This window comes from Takifugu rubripes, chromosome 12 (genome assembly GCF_901000725.2).
Source record: "Takifugu rubripes chromosome 12, fTakRub1.2, whole genome shotgun sequence".
NCBI classification, from domain to species: Eukaryota; Metazoa; Chordata; class Actinopteri; order Tetraodontiformes; family Tetraodontidae; genus Takifugu; species Takifugu rubripes.
This window is the reverse complement of record NC_042296.1, coordinates 7,476,690-7,495,846: the sequence shown is the minus strand read 5'-3', so window position 1 is coordinate 7,495,846 and position 19,157 is coordinate 7,476,690. Positions and strand designations below refer to the sequence as shown.

General features: G+C 47.0%; 1 long non-coding RNA gene across 1 annotated transcript; it reads right to left on the bottom strand.

Moving 5' to 3' along the window:
* Positions 1 to 6,566: 6,566 nt before the first annotated feature.
* Positions 6,567 to 7,306, bottom strand: LOC115251717 (uncharacterized). The gene is made up of 3 exons (XR_003890244.1): positions 7,280 to 7,306; positions 6,805 to 7,020; positions 6,567 to 6,693 (listed from the first exon to the last, which is right to left on the bottom strand). It is a non-coding gene; the product is annotated as an uncharacterized lncRNA (long non-coding RNA).
* Positions 7,307 to 19,157: the final 11,851 nt, after the last annotated feature.

Here is a 19,157-nt window from a genome sequence, read left to right as displayed (position 1 = left end):
CTCTCTCTCTCTCTCTCTCTCTCTCTCTCTCTCTCTCTCTCTCTCTGTTTCTCTCCCTCTCTGTTTCTCGGTTAAAATTCAGTATGTACGCTCTGTCACCTAGCAACGCCCCCCTCTTCCTCCCTCTCATCTCTCCTCATCACTTCCTCACGACACGTGTTGAATGCAGAAACTAAGTTGACCGTTCTTGGATTGTTCCTCGTCCCTTTTTCCCTCTCCTCAATGCTGCTGCAGCGTTACGTGAACCATCAACGTTCCACGCTGACAGCAAACATGTGACTGAGAGCGGGAACATTTTAGGTCTTCAACATTAGTCACGTGACGTCAACAATCGTGAGGGTGATTGGCAAGTTTCCTCAGGTAGTGTCTGTCCATGGAGAGCTGATTGAAACCTAATTGCATTATAAAATACTGGCAGGAAGTTCAATAGTTTAAATGTTGTAGTTGCCAATAACAACATGAGATACAGTATGAGTTCATTTGGCCCTGAAGGCATCACGGTTGTTTGTCATTGTCAGTCGGCAAATATTTGGTTGACAATAATGGTGCATTTCACTTAATATTAGCTGTCCTGATGAGTTTACCAACTTAAACTCAGTACTCAATGTTCCACGACATTAGCTTAGCTTGTGATGAGCCACAGTCTCCCAATATTGCTATGGCAACTAAAGCCGATGGTGTAACTGTAAAACTTTATAAAAGCTGTTGTAAATGATAAAAAGGAACTTCTGTGCATCATTATTCGTCTTGTCATATCTGGGTATTTATATTAGCCACCCATGCCAGCATGAACATTCTGCATGCATCTATTCATGCTTCCACTCTTTCTTTTAACCTGTTGTTTCACTTGTCTGCCACAAACGACATTAGATTAGTTTTGATGATCTTTAAGTGCCTGAACACCGACGAGTTTTAAAGATGATTTATTTTTAGTTTCGGGGTTGTTGTTTGGTTTTTTTTTGCTTGGCGTGAACGACAGCAGTAATTTTAGCTCTAAAAACGTAAAAACATCTTTCATCTCTCGTGTCTTTATGAGGTGCGCCTGTGTGTGTGTGTGTGTGTGTGTGTGTGTGTGTGTGTGTGTGTGTGTGTGTGTGTGTGTGTGTGTTCACGCACACACACTGGTAAACAGCTTTTTTCTTTTTCCCAGCATAAATTTAGAAGAAACATTCAGCGGTCGGCTGCTCGGCCTTCAACGTTGTTTTAAAAATAGCTGTTAATCATCAGAGGATGGTTGGACAGCCAGACAGACAGACAGACAGACAGACAGACAGACAGACAGACAGACAGACAGACAGACAGACAGACAGACAGACAGACAGACAGACAGACATACGGCCATCTTGCTTCATGTTTATGGGGCTGTTGTGAACGTCAGAGGTCTAATAAAGCTGAGGGAGAAACCTGCAGAGCGGCGTGGACACACTCTCACGGCAACGTGCGAAGTCACTTGAACAGGCGTTTCATTTGCTAATGCTGCTCCCAAAGCCATAACATGATTACTTTCTGGCTAAATGATACAATAAACCTCGTTCTTCATTCATCTTTTTGTCATTTTACGAGTCACTTTTCTGTCAGTGGTATTTAGATAATCAGACTTTAATTAGAGTATATTTCTTACATGCAGCAGTATCATTTCGTTAATGTCCCCCTCTTCCTCCTACAGTCCGCATGCGCTCTGATCTATGTTTAATATCACAAAACTGTTTCCATATTCATTGGATTTTCTAGAAATCTGTATTACAAACCATTAACTTTCATGTTAGCTTAGAGATGAAATCACTTACTTTGCAACATTACCACATCTCCAGAAGCCAGTTCAGACTTTTGTGTTCCATAAACCTGCTAATATGACTTTATGAACATTGGAAGCTCATTTCTGCCAGACGAAGACAAATATGGGGGGGAAAAGCACTTTAATCCTCTGATGTAACTGGATCTATACTGACTTTTAAACTAGGATCTGAAATTTCTTGAGAAAATTCTTGTTAAATTCGATATTGGTGCAAAAAGTGGTTCTACGTATTAAATCTACTGACTTTAGCTCATCAAAATCCTCCAGTTTCTCTGCAGGTAACACAGTTAATACTGATTACGCTAAACTATAGCGCCCATCGGAAGTTTGTAGAGTTAATGTGACAGAATTATTATTTAGACACTGTCTAGAGTAAGTTTTCACGTGCATGAGGACTGAAATAGTTTCTCTAGTTTCATGCTTATAACAATTTAACAAGTGTTTTGAGACCTAAATTACACATCTGCACCTCTATATGTGTTATATATGGGTGAAAGTTCATCATGCTAGCATTAGCCTGCCTAGGCTCGATACGTCCGTCTTGTTTCAGTCACCGCTGCCAACGTTTCCCGTCATTTTATATCAACCCCAGAGCTTGTTGGGATGCTGGGAAAGCTCTGAGGACGCTCGCCTCCTGCCCTAAACAAATTACTTTTTTGGGTAGAAATAAATGTTTGAAAGAGAGAACGCTCAGAAAAGGGTGAGTTCATCGGGAAGGTGAAGAACTGAGGAGAGCTGGAATCAGCGCTGAAGGTGCAGCCGTGGGAGATCTGAGGATGAATATTTGAAGTCTTATTTTTACTTTCTGACACAATTCCAACTCTGCTCCGCGAGGATCAGTTGGGTCAGCGCTCATTTTACTGCTTTAATGTTTGAGTCTTTGTGTTGAACCCACCCTGCAGCAATCAGAAGTCTAACCTTGAAACACAAGCTACATGTTTGTATGCTATGCTAACTATGGCAACTATCTTCCAAGTGCCTGGATGTGTGGTTGCTCCGCCCCTTTTAATCAAGTACACATCAGATATGACTTGGGAGAGCTAGGTATCCCATAATGCATTTCGCTGCATCCAGCAACAGCAGAAGCAATAAATGAAAGTTCGTACGTGCATCGTTAGACACGGCTGATGTTAATAACTAAACTTCTCTGTCGAAATCAGTCACAACCCTGTTTAACAGAAATGTTTAACCTACTGGAGAGTCCTGGACAAGTGCGGGAGCAGCGACATCGTCGTGGTAACACGTTGATTGCAACAACCTGATTAGGACCTAGATGGCGCTCTTCTCACACACTGCTAAACCCTGATTCAGATTCTTCACAGGCTGGCGGTGATTTGGTCCCTTCCCTCGCCTGATCAGATTCATCCGCCCTTTGGTTGAAAGCAGGGACTACTTTCACACGAGCGTCACGTACTGGGGACGTTCCCGCAGTGCAAGCGTGAATAATTCTGCTCCCACTGCTGCACCAGTCATCCCACCAGTCATCCCACCACACAGCAGCTGACGGTTCCTGCTGAGAATCCCGAAGCCTCTCTGGACCAGTTCTGCACCGAAGTGCGAGCTGGCCAAACCGCAGCAGCGGCACGTTTTGCTGCACTTCTGCAGAAGCAGACCCTCGGTCCTTAGGTACCCCCCCTCGCCTGGAGGGGTGGGCTACTTTTTGGAATTCCCTGAAACAACAGAGCATTGATATCTGAATCCTTTGTTACACAGAACTGGGGCGCGTGCAGGATTTCTGGCGCTTTTATTCATGAAATTATCTCCAAGCTCCACATTTATGGTCTTGAAAATGAAATCGGCAAAGAGAATGTTGGAATAAAGCGGGTCAACTAAAGAAAGATCAATTCTGCCTCACGCCTGAAAGTTTGTGCGTCTGTTAGGACGCTCAGTGAGAATAAATCAGAGCAGGGTTATTTTATTAAAAAGCCTTAGACTCATCTGCTGCATGTTGTGGGAGGGGCCTATTGTTTGGACACACCCACTCCATCGGCTGGTCTACTTTCAGTGATGTGGTCAACAGAAATGTTCTTTTAATCATCAGAATTAATGTAGGTAAAGCAACAGCTTGAGTGGGTGGGGGGCCCTGCAGGGTCGATGCGCTTGACCTTTGACCCCCCCCCAGCTTTCCCAACTCACGCCCACTGTAACTGACTAGAGTGGCTAATTCTGATGAATGCCCTCATAAACAGCATCAACACTGCTCATCAGGCCTGTCCTTTAATGGAGACACCAGAGCAGGATTAAGCTCTCCGTTCATTTGTGTTTTCATTAAGTCAACTCTGGCAGAAGAACAGCTTCATGAGTCCAACTCTGCTGGACGCTGCCAAGAGTCTCCAGGGGCGTCTCACGGCAGAAAGGTTCCGCGATCGGACCGTTTTCCTGGGGTCTCAATGTTCTGCCTCTTCATGTTATGCAGATTTGGCTAATAATGTCAGAGGTCACGTATGAAATCCCCTCGGCCGATGTTAAACACGATCTGGTTTCAAGATAAATCCCTGAGAAGACGAGTCCATCAGGATGAGAGAGAGAGAGAGAGAGAGAGAGAGAGAGAGAGAGAGAGAGAGCAGATCCTCTTCAAGCCGTTATGCTCTGCGTGGAGAAAAGTCCAAGAATACCAGCATCACTAATAAGCTTACCCAGCAGAAACCACTCTGATCCACCGAGACGTCCACAGAAGGTCCAGATGTGGGGCAGCTGCTCTCTGACAGATCCCGCATTTGCTCGTGCTCTTCAGCAGGTTGGCAGCAGCGGCCGTGAGACAGAGCCACGCCATCGGCCCTGGTGATGAAGAGCGACTCCTCAGCAGACGTCTCTTACAGGAACACTCTGCTCCTTCTGTACCTCGGCTTTAATCCCGCAGCTGAAGTCGACATTTGTTGTTGAAGAGACCCAAATAAATGTCTGCGGCCTCAGAACCGTCCAGCTGTGGCCAGAAGGTCTGGTCTGCTCAGATATATTGGAGGTTCCTAATGAGCGATACATCTGTCCCTAGACTACTCGTTTATTTTAGAACCGTTTTTGTGGTTTTTTTGTATTTACTAGCAGGATTTATGCAGGCGGCCATTTTGGGGAGAATGCAGCAGAGTTCGGAGCTCCGGCTGCTTCTTTGGGTAATGTTCTCAGCACAAAACAGACGACTTTTTTGGTTTTGTGTCTGGATTCCTCTTCTACTTCTGGGGGTGTGTGCACATTTAGCAGGAAGCACTGAGGGATGTGTGGAGGCAGGCAGGAAGTGCTCCCACGTTTACCCTCCGGTCTGTAATTCACCAAACCGTCTTTTAACCTGCGATTCTGTGAATCCGCAGCTCTACCTGGCTGCGTCAGGGGCCTTTCTGATAAATAATGGAGCCGTTTCAATCCAAGAGGTCAATATTGTCCAAACAAAGTAACAAATTCATAATAAACCAAACATTCTCCAGTTTGTGGACGATAAAATGAAGTATCGGTTTCCAGAAAACAATCAAAGAAGAACTTACTCAAACTATTAGGTTCTCGACTGCTCCTTGGAATGTTCTGTTAGCACCAGTGTTCTGTTAGCAGCAGAGTTCTGTTAGCAGCAGAGTTCTGTTAGCACCAGAGTTCTGTTAGCAGCAGAGTTCCCCCAACCCCCCCTTTTTTTTACATTAGTCAAAATCGAACTCAAGTGAGCTTTTTTACCTGCAAATTAGACAATCAATCCATTCAGCCGCATTCTGTTAACCACCACTTATTCCCAATTAGGACCCCCAGGGTAATGGAGCCTGTAAAGAAATAATCAACTAAATTGAAGCCTTTTTTTTTGCTTTCGTATTTGGAATAATAGAAGAGGAAGACGAGGCCGATGAAGAGCTTATAGGGAAAAGAAAACATCACGAAGATATTCTTGATACAAAAGACACAATTATATGATTCATTTTATGACCAAAATAAATCTCCATAGCAACCTATGCAGGGAATGAACAGTGAGCAAGAAGCTTCAGCACATATTTAATTAATCGGAGGCACAAAATAAGGATTTTCTACGTGTCCACAAAAAAAAAAAAGTCTGTTTAAACGAGATGCAAAAATTAGAAGCGGTTTGAGAATCTCGCTGCCAGCAAACTTCAATATGTGTCAATTAACCAAAAGCTGCCTCCTCTCTAATGAAACTTCCTCTGTTTTCCCCGCGGCCGCGTCAGAAATGATGGATTTGATTTCTGATGAAGTGCTTCTGTGTTTTTGGTCACATCTGAGGATCTGATCCAGGCAAAAATAAGGCCTGAATTAAACATGAGACGCTCTGGCTTCGGCTTATCTCAGGAACGGACACACACACACACACACTTTTCAAAGTTGTCTCGGGTAACCTGGAAGAATATATGAGGGATGTTTCCCGCACATCGATCCAGGCTGTCTGCATAATTAAAGAGCGGCTTGTTTTTCTCGGTTTAACGTCCTGCTAGTAATGGATTCGCTCTGCTTTATCTGTGTCAGCAGGTATCACGACGTTCTCCAGGATACACCTGATGGTCCTGCAGCCTGTGGTGGAAACGTTTATCTGCTCCTACTGGGGCAAATATTCATGAGGCTTTTGCAGGGTTCCCTGCCTTCATTCAGCCGGTCATGGAGTTGCTGCTGTTTTTATTTTCATACGTCTGATATTGAGGATAATAACGACGTTCTCGTGGTGTCACTGTGGAGATCTGAGAACGCAGGAACTCAGCATTTACGGTCAAAGTGTTCGGAAAATCGGAAGCAGGAGGAAGGTCCACCATCATGGAGTGGTTCATTTACAATTCCAGCGGCAACAGGATAATTAAAGGCAGCTGAACACAAGATGATCATTTTATCTGACAGCAAGTCGATCCAGCTGAGGCCTCCTCCAGTGCCTGACTGGGTTTTCCCCAGCTGATGCTGGGATGGACTCAGCATGGCCCTCACTGGTCATTTACAAGGAAAATGAGAAATATCACCCCAGTTATACAAAACTAAAGGAATTGTGTTCATGAAGCCATCGTGCCAACACGGATAAGGACATGTTGGCACTTTACCTGAGCGCGTCCAGCATGGGGAGGACATCCATCCTCTACCTACAGTAACGATGCAGGTTTAAACGGGGTCTGCATCTCCCCTCTCACTGCTGCTGGAAACACTGGTGGATCTGTGGGGATGTGATGGGGACGTGCACAGCTGCCAGCCATAAGGGGACACGTAGCGATGGAAATGTCCTGGGCCGGAGCGAGGCCTGAAGTGGAATCATCCCCCGTCTGCGTGGAGTAATGATGATAATTAGCGCTGAATAAAAGGGAAGATGAGCCGCTGCACTTGATCAAACGGGCTTCGGCCGACGTTGTCTGAGGCAGAGATGTGATCATCAGGGTCACCAGGGAGCTCCTGACTCTAAACTCGGATGGCGTTGACATGAGGAATCAAGCACTCCCGTGGCGCTCCCTGTTGCTGGGGTAATGTGGGGTTAAACACTTTTCTGACAGAACATCTGATGTAAAAGTGCAGCCGTGTCTTCACCTTCACCGAGGGACCAGAATGGTGGATTTGGGCCCCGCAGGGTCACAGCAGCATTCAAGCCTGGTTAAAAACAGATTATCTCAGGCCAGAAGGCTTCTCCTGTTTGCAAATGGACGTAGATTAACTCACTTACATGAGCAAGACGTATCAAAGAGAATGTTCCCGGTCTCAAATCTTCCACTTATTCTCAATCTCCCACTTTTATTCATAAGCCATAAATCACTTTCCTCCATACAGCGTAACACCAACAAAAGCAGATGAAGTTTTCCCCCGCAGAATTTCTCAGTGCCATTGATCCAGTCATCCATCAGGAAGCCTAATCAGGCATGCTAATGATCCACGTGTGAGGGAGGCTGTAACTAAGATCTCCTTCCATTCAGCTTCTGAAATCGACTATCCAAACAGGCCTAAGGCGTGTCCCTACAGAGCATCGATCGCGTCGGGACCCGAGGACCCGACTCTGCTCATTTATGCGTGGAGGCAGCCAAATGATACAAAAGCTGGGAGAAAACGATCATAAGAACTCAAAGAGGTCCTAATATCAAAGAAACAGAGCAAATTCCTGTTGAAATGAGAGTTTTTCCAACTCTGATCCGTCTGATCCCGCTGAGTCAGGAGAGTTCATGCGGATAGGGAGCGCGTCGAGAAGGCGCATCATGTTGGGGAGGCGGAGCTAGAATGCTGACGCTGACACGTACAGGACAAAATGCATGAGGTAACTCAGAACTCTTCACTGGCTGTAGATCCAACTGTGATCTGTAGTCTGTAAACAGCTCAATCACAAATAAGCTCAAACGCACCTAAATGTTGAACAATAAAACCAAAACTGTCAGCAGGTCGATCAACACATCAGCACGTCTCTTTTCCGTCCTGCTCAAAGCAGGTTTTTGCCTCCGGCTTTGACCGCCTGATCAAAGATCGGCTTTAATCAAGGTTAAGAAGTCCACTCAGCAGCATCTGTCACAGCAGGAATATTGATTTAATCAATGAAGCCATCATTGTGTTCTGCAGAGTGATCAAAACAGATAAAGACAAGTGTAGAGGGAGAACACACACACACACAGAGACACACACACACAGACACACACACACACACACACAGACACACACACACACACACAGACAAGTACACCAAGGTTAATAAAATGAATGACTCGGGGGCATTGATGCCAGACTCTCCTTTAATCAGACTACAAACTAATAACATGGCTATCACTAAAGACACAGGAGGATGAAAGGCACAACGCCGACCTCCTTTGTTTTTTTCCATCACTCATTTCATCCCTCGGCACATTAAGGCACTCGACAGGCCTAACAAGCTCTCCCACGATATTTACTCTGGCTTAATGGATAGAAAATGTGTGTGCGTGTGTGTGTGTGTCTGTGTGTGTGTGTGTGTGTGTGTGTGAGAGCATCCCACTGATAATGAACATGACTTGTTCTGTTCACTGTTGAAAACAAAGAGAAAAAGCATCTAAATTACGGATTTTCAATTATCCTCGGGGAACCTTTGATGTGCCTGGAAAATCTGCCATCACGTAATTATTCCTAACGCCCGGATTGTGCTCCGAAGCTACGTGGACGCAGGATTCTCCTAACTGGAGCACCTGGAAGTGTCCTGCTAATGTGCTAACTACTGCAGCATCCTTCATCAAAACTGCTGCGTCTTTGAAGTAGAACCTCCGACCCACCAGTGGGCAAAAGTGGCAAACTGCACAGTTACTACGGCAACCGTTTACATCTCTCAAATTAGCCTTCTTGGAATAATAAGATTGCTACTGTTTGCATGAATCTACAGAAAGCTGCTACTAGCATGTCTGTTTTGAGAGTAAGAGAGCTGCGACATCACGCCAACGCCGGGGCTGGAAGCTAACGTCACCCTGGCAAACGAGCGCCGACTTGGCTAGCTAAGCTGTAGTTCCATCATCCTGCCAAGCTAACGGTCCATCAGGCTGATACTTAATTGATCCGCCAATAACTGTTGCATAGTGTTCGTATCAAACAGTAAACAAGAAAAATCCATTTTCAGATCAAAGCCGTGGACGTCGGGGGCGGGGCTTGGAAAGCCTTAATGTATTATTTTGACTGCGTATTCCATTAGCTCCGGATCTGCTGTCGTCCTCTAATGTTGGACTGAAGGGGGCTGATGTCCAACTGAGGACACTTGACCGTCACTCTGCTGGTGTCAAGACCACACCACAGTTTCCGGATCCATTTCAACCGCGTCTGTCCCATTAATGCTGCGGCGGAGTCTGATGAGACGGGAGGTGGGGCAACACAGAAATCCTTCCTCTTCTGTCAGGAAGATCCGCGAGTAAAAATCTAATTTCCCAAACCTCCTGGTGCCAGACCAGCCATCAGCTGGAACGCCGATTCCCAGGATCACCTCAGAGGGATCGAAATCCTGGCTCGCCATTAATCACTTTACACCTGAAAAGGGTAAATATGCGTCTACTGATTTTTTAAAGTGGAACATTAAGGGAGATGTTGAAGGCAGAGAAGAAGAATCGTGACACCCCGACGATGGAGGCGTGGGTGGGACGCAGACTGAATCAAAGAGACGGACGGGCTGGCAGCTGAGAGGGTCGACAGGTTCGCTTACAGCGGGATCGCCGTCGCCACAGCAACGGACAAGCCATCAGTCACTCACAGACGGCGGAGTTCACTTCAGCCAATGGCCGTTGTCTCCAGGGGATAATTAGGAAAGACACGTGGTGGACACGTGGACAGAGACGCAGACAGTAAGGACAGAGGGACACTGCTGGACAGTGATTCAGCCTGGAAGGCATCTTTTAAGGATAGGCGACCCCCCCTTCCCGACCCGGTCCATCATCTGACCTTTGACCCAGCCTGTCCGAACATGAAGGTGTGAGTGTCCTCTGGGCACACACAGAGTTTGACATGGACAGGGAGGGTTTGGAGCGGGACACACAGATGGTTCAGGGAAACACACTTGATTAGCATGAGCACCTGTCCGCCTACAGCAACACACGCCCATGTTTACCGCTGCCATACGGATAACACACACAGCTATTACAGCCGCGCGCTGACAAGCGACAAGGTAATTTCCTCCTCCCTCGGGCCTCCCGTGAAGGGAAAAATAAACAATGCACGGATGCCTCCGGGAGCCCCGGCTGCACAACAGACCGGAAACATCGTCTCATTCCGTCCGCTGTTTGTTTTCAACCTGCAATTGAGTTTGGATCGTTCTGATACTCTCGTCCCACATGAGAAAAAAGAAAATCAATCTAGGTTCAATCATTTGCTTCCACATCATTCAGCAGGACGATTTAATGCCAACTGTCCGGATAACGAGAAAACGTTCCACCAAAGTTTCTGCAGGCGCGGAAAGGAGCGGAACATCACCTCTGTCTCCACCTGAACGCGCAGTAACTCACGTTATCGCGGGGACGTTTCTGGGATTAACACATTCATTTATTCAACGCGCTCCCACGCTGGGGTCGTGGCCGATGAGCAGCGAGATTAGCCCGTGGACGACCGCGCACATCTGTGCTGGCGGAGCCGGAGAAGATGCATTCTGACACACTTCTGGCTCCAGCTTTCCAATTTCGGTGCCTCGCAGCAACAGGCGGCGTCTGGAAGTTCGCAACGGTGTTAGCGTGTCTGTCCCCGGCTGGTCAGACCAACCAGGAGACTCTGCCGGCGTGGCCCTCCCCCACGTGGACGCTTCCCTCCACCTCTTCCCAGCTGCTCTTGCTCATTAATCATGATTAACTTTCTCCTGGAAGCCATTCATTACCGGCTACCTCCCAAACACCTGTGGTCTTGGACCCCCGACACATCGCCATCAATTTCCCCAGACAGCAGAGGGGATGAAAGGAAGGAGGGACGGGGGGATGAAGAGCGCCGGACTAATCACACATCTAGTTACAGTCATTAGTGGAGGAAGAGGAACCTTTTCCTGCTTCCGTTCACTGACTTCCACCTTCCGCTCACATGCAGATGTTTTCCCTCGAACACCCAGAAAAACCACATCTGCAGAGTTGAACCGGTTTCAAAGGAACTCGGATATTTACAGGAAACGTCGTTTAAATCAGCAAACAGCCGTTGAGGTGACGCGTCCCGACTGAAACGGCTCCTCGGGTGAAGGTGGAAGTTTGGGGTTGTTTTTCTCTCGACGCTCTTCAGCCTCGTTCGTGTTGCTCTGCTGCTCGATTCTCATCGATTCTTCTCCCAATTTTAGACGTCAGAAAAGCAGCTGAAACAATTAAATCCAGTTTGTTCTCGAGTCTTGATGGCTGAGGAAACCTCTCGGACCAATTGACTACCCAGGGACATCGGGCCGACTTCCTATGGCCTTTCTTTGTGCACACAAATTGCACCGTTGCGCTCCTGCGTATGGAAACTCTCTTCTCCTCGTTGCCAGCTTTAATATTATGCTGCACACCGGCAGCTATCTGTAATTGGCAGGTTTGCTGGAGGTGTTTTGCTCTGCAGAAACGCACCGTTTGACGTCCACTCACAGCGTGATTGATTGCAGCCAAACTCCTTGAGAGACACTTAAGGAAGTTTTGGAGAGATTAGCGTAGCTGCACTTCAACGGTGAATAAGAACCTTGTTCGATTAAAACGGGCATCATTTTAGCCGCCGCTCAGGTGTCAACATCTCCCACCTGTTCAAGATGTTAGAGCCTGAATTTTAATTGCCCCTGAAATATCTCAGCTGAGAAGTTTAAAGAAAAGATGTCGGGGTTTGTGTTTGTTTTTTGTGGTGTTCCTCAGGGCTGCGGTTTGGGTCCAGTGTCGTTCCCTCGATGCTACATCTTCAGATTGATTTTATCCAGATGAAAACCACATCCAGACCAGTTCTGGGACTTCACAACAACTAGATATAAAATAAAATAAATATAATATAAAATAATGTAAAAATAAATGCAGGTTTGTGTCTGAGGGCTATTTTAGACCACTCGCTCACGTCACTGCAGCAGCAGGACAGACGCACCAAAAACAATCACCAATCAATCCTCATTGAGAGTGGAGACGGAGAACAACTCGGCTCTGAATCCCGTCGCACGTTTGCCGTTTCCTTTCTCTCCTCCTGAGGGGCCCTTCAGACCCCCCGCTCTGTTTTTCTAGCTTCAGCTAACATTCCAAAGTCTTTTATGGCGGCTGAATGGGGCGTTTGCCTCTGAGGGGACTCCATCTGCAGCAGATCTGGGGATTCCAGTAGAAGTGGGAGGGGGCAGGTGGGATGTGCTGGAATGAGAGCAGCTGCCCCGGGCCCCGGGCCCGGAGACGCACGCCGCACGGCGCCAGAATCTCTCCATTCAACAAGCACGACTGATGAAGAGTTTGAGCGCAACACATCTGCCGCCTGAATACAAGGGCGGCGTTCACGGAGCACAACAACACGGAGACGCCACCAGCTCCAGCTGAACCAGCCAGTCAGGAAACAGGCAGACTTCCTGCATCTCCAGTCTGAATGGAGGCCTGAATCCAAACATCTCTTTCCATGAGTCATGAGAGCATAAAGACTTGAGTGGGAGCTGCAGGGACAGCAGGTAAACACTGGAAACATGGACAGACATGTTTACGTCATGAGCAGGAACGCTGAAAGGATCATCGACATCCGGCTGGCATCCGCTTATCTGAGGGGGATCAATCTGACGGGGAGTCGGTTGTTGTCGTTGTTGTCATCGTTGACGCCTTTCTGGATGTGTGGGATGTGGACTCCCTCTCTCACGTCCATCATTAATCACTTTAAATGCCACTGCAGAGGACCTGGCAGACCGAGGCCATTACCCTGCATCTCCGTTGATTTTCTGATCATTAGATAATGATTCTATCCGTTGCTCAGCGGCCCGGCGATGGCGGCCGCTCGATGGTATTCATAAGCCACGATCGAGCCGCATCAAACAGAAGGAAGTGATGTGAGCAAATACAAACTAACTGTGTGGTTCCAGGAAGGGGGACAGGGGCAGGACAGGGGCAGAGCAGGGTTGGGACTCATTTAACACATTTAACGTTTCACCAGTAGTTAAACTAGCATGTTTTTCGAAGAGCTCCGTTTTTTTTCTCTCTCTTCCAGGCTGGTTTTCCCTCCCTGCTGGATGTGCCGAGCACCTGTGGACATGCCGTGCTCACGGTCCTTGTCCTACCTGCTGTATTTACTGCCAGTGTTGATTTACAAGGACATCAATACTCGGCGGCATGCTAATGCTCTCAGCTGAGAGTTACGCTGATGCAGTGCACAGAGCTAATGAGCTCTGGGTGATTGTTTGCTAACAGCATGTCACGGTGTCTCGCCGGAAAACGTTTCAGGGACAATTTAGCGAGCCGTCCTCTGCAGCTAAGCAAGCGAAGGGAGACAGCAACGGCACCGAGGTTTGAGATCCGAAACCCTCCGTGGCTGCGACGTGTTTTTGCTCTTCTTCTGGGTTTCAGGCGTGTAGAACATTCTCAGGCAGGGCAACTTTCATTGAGCACTTCTTGGAGTGCAAATCGGAAAAGTGCCGCAAAATTAATTTATAAAAGGTCAGCAAACGGTGCCGGTTTGCTGCTCCTGCAGCCACTCTCCCCTCCAGCAGAGCAGGAAAATTGATTTTCCATTTCACATTTGCAGCAGTGTTGATGACCACAGGAAACTTCTCCCTCATTAGCGTAATTACCTCAAAGGAAGGCTCGTAATTAGCAGACCGAATGCTAACATGAGAGCATTACGGACGTAGTCGGCGCACTCAGACTTTTTTTAAAAATGTATGTCTCAATCTGCCGACGACACGGAGAAACATTTACACGCGGAGCGGCGACGCCTTCGACCAATTTGGGTGGGGTGTCGGCGTCAGCCGCTCTGACAGGGTGTCAGTCCGCTCAGCTTCCTGCCCGGCTCCGACCCTCATCTGTTAAACTGGGGCAGACAGGGAGCCAGTCTTATTTCCCTGGTCTTTGGCATAAATTATCCTGAAATAGAAGCATAACCGTTGCTGTGCTACACTTTACAGCCATTTTAAGATTTGTCTCTGTGAATCACGGGTGCCTGTGGAGACGTCTGGACCCCCCCCCCCCCCCCCCCCCAGCCATCCTGGACTCAGACGTGTCCTGAGCTGAGTCAGCCTCCGTCTGCACATTTAGAAAAAAGGTCCCGTCAGAAGCAACAATGAGTCTTAGAGAGCCTCTCCTTGTTGTCCATTAGCAAAGATAGCTCCGTGCGTCATGTTCCTGCTAATTTCCACCTGCTTTGGTATTTCCAGCCTTTTTCTCATCTAATTGTCTGTATATCCAACTAAATAGACACAAATTATGGCCTCGTTCCTGTGGCCTCATGTGTAGATGCTCCATATTAGCTGCTAAGACCCCCGGAAGCTGCAGTATCAACATCTAGTTCACGAAACCACCTCTAGTGAACTTCCAACAGGAAGTGGGAGCAAACACGAGCTAAAGTAGCCGTCTCTGCTCGGTAGTTAGCATCATGTTGTTTTCTGTATCACATGGTGGTTGAGGGCTAAATCAAATGTGATCAGTGACAACAAACCAACAAAATCTACTTTATAAGACATGAACACACAGACGAGAGGGTGTAACAGCACGTTGAAGGTAACTGCAGCGCTAACTAAATGGCTAATCAGACACGACTAAATAAAAAGAAAACTGTTGGATTTTTTTTCCCAGCTTAGCGAACATAACTGGAAGCAAACCAGAGCAGATTTTCAAGGCTTTCTAAACAGATTTTCAAGGTCTGAGACTCCAGAAGGAAATCAAGTGGGATCAATTTGGCGTTAAAGTTAAAGCTGTGGTGTTTTTTAAAGTGAGAGACCAAACTGCAGAACGGTTCCAGCAAATTTGATCAGCACTTTAAATATATTTTAAAACAGAGAAATGTAATAAAGACAAGCTCGTTAATTAAAACATGCTCAAAATGAGCCACAAGTCATTTATATCACCAGCATAACAGGGGCCTGAAGCACTTCAGTGACAGTTTAGAATTCCATAACGTAAAATGAAATGAAAGTAGAAAGTTGAACCTGATTAGCTTTTCACAGGAAATAGTTTATAAACCACTCAGGATTTGAAAACAGTTTAAACCAGATTTTTGTATTTAGTAATTTTGTTGTTGTAACAGATGCATCTTCTTTTAGAAAAGAGAGTAAATAGGAAAATATAAAAACTGTCTCAATCAAATAGCTGCAATGACTTCAAGGCACCTGAGGGTGGCAGCACTGCGCTGCAGACTCATAGAGACAGTCTTGCGTGTGCGTGTGTGTGTGTGTGCGTGTGTGTGTGTGTGTGTGTGTGTGTGTGTGTGTGTGTGTGTGTGTGTGAACCTGAACTAATTCTCTTTTTCTAATAATAAAAGGAAATCTGACTAAATTTTCAAAATAGCAAATCAACCTTTTATGGTTAGTTTATGATTGACAGCCGTTGGCGCTGAAGTCGTTTTTCCCGTCACGACGGCGATAATTCTGGCAAAGATTCGTCTTCTGCCCCCGTGGAACAGATGAAGAGGAAGAGGAGGAAATGGAAGAAGAGTCCCAGAAGGTCCAAGAAGCTTCAGACAGAAGAAAACCACCAACACAGAAACCTGATGGCAACAGGACCAGCTCTGGACAGGAGGGAGGGGCCACATTAGCCCCGCCCCTTCCCAGCCCCTCATGTGCCACAGGAGCTTTCCACCTCTGTTACGGTCAAAACTTGGGGTCCAACAGCCTCTGTCCTCTGAAGCACCCACACTTCCTGTCTCGACCAAAGCTCCTTGTCCGGCTCCATGTCCACCAGGGGGACGGTGGAAATAACGGGACTGGGAAAGGAACGAGAGCACGAGAGTTTTGGCGGGAAAAAGTGTGAGATTGAGGCTCACAAGGAGGCGCGATGAAAGCAAAGGCGAGAATTGTCAGGATGACTAAAAAGTGGCTGAATGAGGAGAGGAGACGCTCGGCGGAGGGACGGAGGACAGACAGAGCCAGATTTCACTCACTTCCTGCTCCTACAAACCCAGAAATCCCTGTCAACCCGGCAGCGACACCGCTAAGCTCGCAGCCACCAGCCTCCACCTCCTCGCCGCACGTTCCAAATCCCATCACGGTCTCATTATCATAATCGGCTCCGAGCACAAACACAACAGGAAGTCACACAAGCAGATTCACCTGCATCCAGATGTGCTCACAAGAGTTTAGAGAATGCTAACTAGCTACAAGCTACAGTCCTGTTCTACTGCAGTAAGCAGCGTTTTCACAGAGGGGACGGACTAAATGCCCTGCTTCTTTGATTTTATTGGTGCTTTAAAGTTTGTTTCAGAGGAAGAATTAAGTGCTTGTTGTGTTTGCCTAAATGTTGCCGTTAATCCTGTGAAAAGCAACATCACTCTGTTTTTAATCCTTTCTTTAATCCATCCTTCTTTTCCTCAGATCATCACCTTCTTCCTCTGGCAGCTAAGGTCACGGTTTTACACACACACACACACACACACACACACACACACACACACACACCACATTCCCATACTCCTGTCTTTGGGAGGTCTTCCATAGATTCCTCGGCTCCTTGTCCTAACCATCACATCTTGACCCTGGTCCCAACCTTGACCCCAAACCTGACCCCAACCTTGACCCTAACCCTAAACTCAATTAACTCTACAACCACATCTTAGCACTCAACCAGTCCTGAAGTTGTGGGGACCAGCAAAATGTCCTCACTTTGTTGGTAGAATGACAATGTTGCTAGAAAGGAAGCTGTGTGTGTGTGAAAGCTCATCTTCCCTACAGCTAACACTGCACTCTGGCTCACACACACACACACACACACACACACACACACACACACACACACATACAACACTAATGTCAAAATTCATTTAATCGCTGTAAAATCACACACACACGCACACGCACACTTGTGCTCATGTCAAGTTGCGCAGCAGTTTAACATGGAGGGCAAACATGTCCGAGCACTTAATCCTTCACACACGCGCGTAACATGATGCACAACAGTTCAGCAGCTCTTCCACCTCTGCAGGGGGGGAGCCGCCCCTCACATGCACGCTCGCACATACAGCGCCCGCAGCACTGACCGTCTCCATGACAACGCCCAATCAGCGAGCCTCGCCTGAGAAACAGCCAGTCACCTTTTCGCAGCCAGAGATTCTGAATTCCAGACGAAGGAGAAGTGTGATGTCTGACATTTACAGGCCAAAACCAGACGAGCCTCAGGGTTGTCATGGAGACGGTGATCCGGGTCAAAGACAGGCAAAGGAACCTGAGAGGAACCTGTAACAGGAAGGGAGGAGGGGTCAAAGGTCACAGTGGAGAGAAGAACTGTGAACCTGTGGTGAAACAGAGGGGCGTGTGTGCGCGTGCATGCGCGTGTGTGTGTGTGTGTGTGTGTGTGTGTGTGTGTGTGTGTGTGTGTGTGTGTGTGTGCGTGTGCGTGCGTGTGCGTGTGCGTGCGTGCGTGTGCGTGTGTGTGTGTGTGTGTGCACCTCCTCACAGTTGAAACTTTCCATTTTACTCCCAAAGACCCCGATAGAGACAGAGAGGAGCCTTCTGGTGCTCGTTAGCTCAACACCATCTCATTTCAAGTGACTCTGAGCTCCAGGAACATGTGTCAACCTGAAAGACCCACTGTGAACTGACAGATGAGCTAGCATGGCTATGCTGGCTATTAAGTAGCCCCCGAGTGAAGTCGGTTGCTATAGAGACGCTGCAGAACCTATGGAAACATCCTAGTCACACAGACAAGAAGGACATGTGGAGGCTGAAGCCCTGCTGGTGTTTGAAGCACCTGTTGCCAAATCAATATAGGAAGTGTAGCTTCTGTAGCATGTTGGCTAGCATTGGCGCCCTAAAACACCCTCAGCTGCTCTATAACACTTGGGCAGGCAGAGAAACAGAAGGACAAGAGCAGAAGTTGGGGCTCCTCTGGGCCGGTTCCTGTGCACTGATGCCTGCTGGGTAAAGGGTGGTGGAGTTTAAGGCCAAGGTGGTTTAGCTGCTCTTAACTCTGTAGCCATGAATGAAGCATCTTTAGATGTTTTTACGATAGTCTGTGTCACATTTGGTGTTTGGGACGGTTTTTGGCACCACTCACGCTGCTCTACTTAATGACTCTGCACGCAGATTAAATCAGCGCTAATTAGATGCAGGCTAATGAAGACAGCAGCTGATTAAAAGCTTGTCTGCGTATATGTACTCAGCCTCGCTTCATTTAGCCATATTATTGATGCGGAACTTTGACGGTGTCCAAAAGTCTCAGGAAGTTAGCTGTTGGTTAGTCATGCTCTCTGACTGACCTGTTAGAACACCACAGCCTGTTCCAACTCTGTTCTCCCTCTGCTGATCCAGGACTGTTGATTGGTTCAACCACCGGAGGTGGGCAGGGCCAAAATACCCAGAACTCAGGTGAGGTTATAAGGTTTTAAAAGGTTAACAGATGATCAAGGAGCCATTTGAGAAGCCAATCTCTCTCTCTGCCTCTCTCACTCTCTCTCCCTCTCTCTCTCTCACACAAACACACACACACACACTCACGCACATACTGTATTTATGTTAGTTTTGATCATTTCCATCAAAAATTTCACTTTCTCATCCCTCCAGATGCACCCTGACATGTTAGTGGTTGAAGTGGCTTCAGAAAAACAAAGTTCACTTTTCAGAATAGATAATTAAACTTTTCAGAATAGGTAATTAAACTTTTCAGAATAGGTAATTAAACTTTTCAGAATAGGTAATTAAACCAACTTTCAGCTGTTGAAATTTAAAAAGGTTAAGTGCCTGTTTTTAAATCATCATGCCGAATTTATTTAGCATTAAAACTGTCAGTGGAATAAAAGCACAAAAATGTGATTCTCAGGGTTCCATCATGATTTTTTTTAATTAATGGTTTTAAATGAAGTCCCCCCAAAATAATAAGACAAATGAACAGAGCAT